Here is a 6138-nt window from a genome sequence, read left to right on the forward strand (position 1 = left end):
CCTTAGCCATCATATTATCAAAACCAGTAATTACAAAGTCCATAGGGCTTTCTTGAACCAGCCTGGAGACTGGCTCAGCAATTCAGTGGAAACTGAGACTCACCAAGAGACCTTTTTCCCATTATGAAACAGACATGTCCAGAGATTGACCTCCCCGTTTCCAGATATTTCTGGATCCTTGCAATTTAGTTATCCTCGTCTGCCTTTGTGCACACATATGAGGAAATAATGAGTTTTCCAGCACCTTTAATTGTCAAAATCTGTTTAGATATTCTGTAATTCTGCTTTGAGAAGCTGGCGTGATCTGAATGCTGCTAGATTTATGTTGAGAGCAACAACCACTTCCATAGAGGTTTCCTCCTCAGTGTTTATACCTTTTTCTTGAAAAAAAAAAATTCAGAGACTCTAATGTAAAGCACACAAGAATAGTCACAGTGGATCACACCAAAGGCCCATTTAGTCCTGTACCTCAGCAACACACAAACCCAGATACCTAAGAATGCATCTAAGGTCAGGACAGACCTGCAATGATATTACCACAGAATATTATCACAGACGTTAACAGTTTTGTGGCTCTGGAAACTTCATAAGCCACAAGCACTTTTCTACATATTAACTACCCTCCATCTGGGACAGGACAAATTCTCTTCCATGAGTTTGTTCTGTCTCCTTTCAATCCATGTAAAATCAGCCCCATAACATTTTGGTGCAAAGACACCCATGGCTCACCTACATATTATGTCCTTTCCTTTGTTTTGAACATGCTACCTTTTGGTCTCATTTGGGGTCCTCTGTTTCTTTTACTATGAGAAAAAGTAATTTCCTTATTTACTTTCTCCATTCGTCTCAGGATAGACCTCTGTCCTATTCCCATCAGTCAACTCTTTTCCAGCCTAGAGCATCGTTGTATGCTCAAGCATTCCTGCTTTTCTCCACACCTTCAAAGTCCCTGCATTATGTACATACAAAGCACCACAGGGCCCTGGTACCAGTTGGACCCCCTGAAACCTACTGTAGCACAAATAATAACAGACAAGAAAACTGCAAAACCAAATCTAACATTGTCCAAAAATGATTAAAAAAATAACAAAAGGAAACAAAAGCTCTCAGAGTATCCACTTCTATAACCTTCCCTTCAGTGCAAAGCAAAAATCACAGCAGTTTCTTTTCAAACAGGCTTACTTTCAGAGAAATGTGTGGGCAGGGCTGCAAATCAGAGAGGACACTAATGCTTTGCTGCTTTATCAAAAACTCTGGTCATTGTGTCAAAAAATCACCTGTGTACAGCTGAGCATCAGTAGAACTTGGTATCAGAAGCATTAACTGTCCCACTTTTCCATCCGGTAAACTATATTTGTGGGATTTGAAGCACCTCAGAAACAGCAAAAAATGAATCTCATTAATCATAAAATCCTCTTATGACTGGTCTGACAGCTACTATGAGAAATGTCAGCCTGGAGTGACACAGACACAGAGAAGAAGCTTGTAATGGAAAAGCTGCCTGACCTGTAACTAGAATATCATGAATTACAGGCGATAATTGGCCCTGCAAGCAAAGAATAATACCATCATTATTCTTACTACTTGTCACTTTAAATCTTGGTATTAGATGATGGCTCTAAGATGTTCACAGCTAAAAATTTCTTGCTTCTGTCCATGTGAACACACTGCCTCCTGTCTGTTTGAAGTGGAGGCTGAAAATAGCCTCCTCTGTTGACTGCTATCTGGAGCGCAATTTCAATGTGAGAATCTGGCATGCTCTGAATATGGCTAGGCTTACTATGAAGTCGACAAGAATTTCTGTGCACTATGAGTTTTTGAGCTTTAAAAGGATAATGACCTTCGTTTTCAAGTTAGATTTTTATCTACTGAGAATAGGCTCTATTGACAGGAAGAAAAAAATATCTGTTACCCACTCATACAACACTTTCTTTGTACAAGGGCAACACTGGAAATAGCTCAAATTATTAAGATGAAGAAAGGAAAAAGTGAAGAAGTGTTTCAATTAAAGTTTGTTAGCATCTCCAGGATTTCTGCTAAGTGAGAGCTTCTTAATCTGTTGCACCTGATTTGCTCCAAACTGTAAATTCAAAAAACTCATGTTAGATATAAGTTACAAATTCTTAAAGGGACATAGTTAGCCACTGGAACAGGGATGACCCATGGCATGACAGCACATTATGTTTCTAATAGTAATTTTTTCATTTCATTAGAAGATGCAGATGTGACACAGGAACTGCTGAGTGAACTCACAAGGCCTGTTTATACTAGCATTCGTATTACAGGAGCATACATTTCCTCTTGCCTTGAACTCTACACTCTGCATTCTGATTTCGGTGCAGCAAAGACTTCAGTGTAGATAGGAAACACCAGAAAATGTCTACTTTTGGCAGATGTACAGAGCAAATGGCAAGATCTCCAGAGTCGACATCCCTCACTTCTGCAGGCAATGCTACAAGCTCCTGATAGTAATGAAGAATTTTCCTACAGAAGTCACACAAATGTTGGCCTGTTGTACAACAATGGACTTCGAGCTATCCTCACTTTGAAACAAAACTTTCTAAACTCTCTGTGTGTGCTTCTCAAATTAGTGTATTTTTCCTTTGGTGGAGCTCCTCATTAAACTGTATCTGGGCAACCTATGCAAATACAATTGCTCTTCCTGAGAAGAATCTGTAAGCACAGATGGTAGCAGGATACATCCGGATTTGTCTGCAGAAACCATAATGGGAGTTAACAGTATAATCCGACCAGGACAACTGAAAGGTAATTTAGGGTAAACTGTGTGTGGTCAGAACTCAGATATCACTCATCAGATGTTTGCTGTGATGCTTGTACAAAACCCTTATTTGTACAGTGGGTACCAACTTTGTATCTCTGCCCCTCTCACCACCTCTTTCTTGGCCTGGCCCAAATCACTTCAGTTCTGGGTTGCTGGGATTTTTTTCCTTAGCCACTTCCTGCCCTGCTGGTTTAGGAGCACTTTGAAAGTAGACGTTATCTCCGACTAAGTGGGATATGTCTATCATCTTCCTTAGGCATCTTATGTCAGTGATCTGGATCATGGTGCTTTCCCTGGAAGTGCTAGGTACAGAGGAGGTAGTGTGCACCGAACTTCTTTCCTTAAACCACCTGCAGAAAATTCCCAGTGTGAACTTTCATCCCAGCATGAGGGGGAACATTTTAACACTCTCTAGTCTCATCAGACTAGTGATAATAAATTAAGATAATACAGGAAGCTATCTTCCACACTCATCTGATAGTGTAACTCCTTTTTCCTGCCAGGGAATTATACCCATTTTCACCAAATAGACTATTTCTTGACAATCTACACCCCTAAGTACAGCTGAGGTTTTCCTGTCTCCTGAACTAGGCCAAACAGCACCTGTTTTTGAACTGAGTGGTGCCTTTCTCAGTAGTGAAGCAGCAGAAATCCAAGCAGGTCTGCATATAAAGAACTGAGAATGTAATGTAAAAGTAGATGAGGGGATTTAAAAGCAGCCAGTATCACAGTTACCAAAGAATTACTTCCTTTAACATCCAATTGTATCACATGAAAGATGGGAAATCAAAATTGCATTTGTCTAACTTCCTTGATTTTTTATTTTAATGCTTTTCCTCACAGAAAAAAAGGAGACCCAATCTGATGAAATGTAATTCATCACAAGGAAAATGTGTTGGTTCAACGTCCAGAGAGTTATCATGTAATTAAAAAGTACCAAATAAAAGCAAAGACTTCTAACTAGCATTAAATTGAATTTCATTAAAATCAAAGCAAGACAGAGCTGCACTGCACTGTGTGAGAGACATCATTTCCAGGAAGGACTCTGGGCTCGCTGCCAATCAATGTTTAATAGCTAACAGTTAATAAATCTTTGCTGGGAGAAGGAGAAAATGTCATCAGTCAAGCATAGCAGTCAAAACAACTCAACAGGAGACAGTGGCAGGACACGCATCATGATGGCACCTCAGTCTGCTCTACCTCTTGACTTGTCTTAAGCACCTTGCAAAACAGTGGCTTAAATCCACAGCACAGTTTGCAACTCTGATAATTTGAGAAGGTATGGTTAAGATTGAAATAGTTTATTAGGATTTGAAACAAAGCACACGGACAGATGAGTGGCACTTGTAGTTTAGCACTGAGGAAAACTACTGCATTTAAGAACGGGAGAAATTCCTCAGTTTTTAAGCAATAAATATGATTGGTGTGAAGTTCTAGAAAAGAGGTAAAAAGATATTAAGGAATGAAATTGTTATTGTGTTTGCTCACATCTGAACAGTGTCTGCAGTGGGTCAGACGCTGTCTAAATTAGGTCTGCAACCGTATAGTATTTCTTTCACTTTGGGAGAATTTGTGGTATGGTAAGAAGGTGGGAGTTGGGGCATCCAATTCCCTTAGGCTCCTTTGGAAGTCAAAACTGTCAAACCTGAGTACTGAAGAAACTCCTGAGATAGTGTTGCTATCTATATAATTAAAAGAAAAATAATTTCTGAAAATTATTAAAGATTTGGAATTGAAAAACCAATTTTGTTTGCTGCATGCATTCAGAGCGTGGTGTGCCCTGCCTGCTCTGCTGAGTCAGACACTGTCTTACATCTATGATAAGGTTTGCCCATAGAAAGCAATCTAGTGAGCCTTTCTTATGTGCAATCTAAAACATATACACAGTTTTCTTCTGAAAATCTCCTTTGAACTATTGTGGCTATATTTTTTAATTGCAGGTTCTGGCTTTTCTCCAGAAGCATGATTGAGTTCTCACTCATTATTATTAAGACTTCTAAAGTTCTTGCACAGGCATTCTTTGATATCAAAAAGTATAAGAACTGTAATAATCACCAGTAATGAATGGAAGTGCTTAAATTAGCACAGAGAGTCAAACTGGCTTTTTTAACGTTTGAGCAAATCTGCAGTCAAGGGGAGAACTCCTAGTTTGTCTTTGTTAATTTTGATATAGAAGGTTATAGCTAGAGGGTGCAATTAATAAAGTGCACTTGTACAAGTGAAATTACAGTTCCTGCTGAAGTAGAGAACAGTCAAGATTTTATTAGCAACCATACAAAAGATGGACAAAAAAGAGACAGAGGTTCAGTTCCAGAAAATACTGATGGCTATGCAAAGGCTGTATTTAAAAGATCAAAGATACAAATTTATAAATAATTTTTGGAAAACAAAAAAATGAGGAGTTGCATGAAAGAAATCAAACTATTCCTTGAAACAGATACTATAAATATTCTGTATTTTTCCACATTTGCCTTACTAATCAAGCAACAGTTATTTTCTAGCCACATTGGTATTTTTTATTTCTCATAATTAAACAGATTTTTCTTAACACTGTCAGGGCAGTGCTGCAGTAGAGAGTTTCTTAGCAACACCCTGATGTAAATACAGAGCATGATTTCATTATCAGAGTAGAGTGATTTCTTTACAGTGACAGTATGATATATTCAGCATTAGCAAAATGTGTAAGAAAGAGCTTTTGTTTTTTTACCAAATACCCTTTTACAAAGCTGGCTCTAATTTTACATTACCTTGGCCTAGTGTCTGGGCCTACAAAGCCTATGGCATGGTTAGACCAATATCAGAGGCCCAGAGTTTGACCTTCAACATGTTGCTATGTAGTTGTTAGGGATGTAACACTGCTTAGATAAAGCACAATTAGGCAGGTGTTATGAAAAAAAAAAAAAAGGAGCTATTGGCAAAAATAGCACAACTAAACTTATACAAGAATATTAGCTCCATGATTCACTACACCCATCATCATCGAGCAGCAGCTCAGAGAGGTCCATGGGCCAGGAAAGGTCCAACAGCCTGGAAGATGCTCTCCTCATCATCAGTCTCATCCCACCTACACCTGAGAGGGAGGATGACATGCCTCTGCCTTGGAGCATACCTGGCCAGGGAGAACCTCCAGGGATGCCTGGGACCAAGCTCTCATGGCCAGAGCCACCACGTTCAGCACCCTGATCCTCCCAACTGCTCAGAGCCCCGCTCCTGTCCACAGGGAAAGATGAAGTAGAAATAAGTGCTTTTATGTGACTTTGCAGTGTTCTTTGCATTATTAGTTACTGTTTCACAGAGGCAATAAACACCCAAACTCCTTCTCATGGATTCAATCATGGTGTAGTGATTAACATGTG

This window comes from Nyctibius grandis, chromosome Z, assembly GCF_013368605.1.
Source record: "Nyctibius grandis isolate bNycGra1 chromosome Z, bNycGra1.pri, whole genome shotgun sequence".
Lineage (NCBI taxonomy): Eukaryota > Metazoa > Chordata > Aves > Nyctibiiformes > Nyctibiidae > Nyctibius > Nyctibius grandis.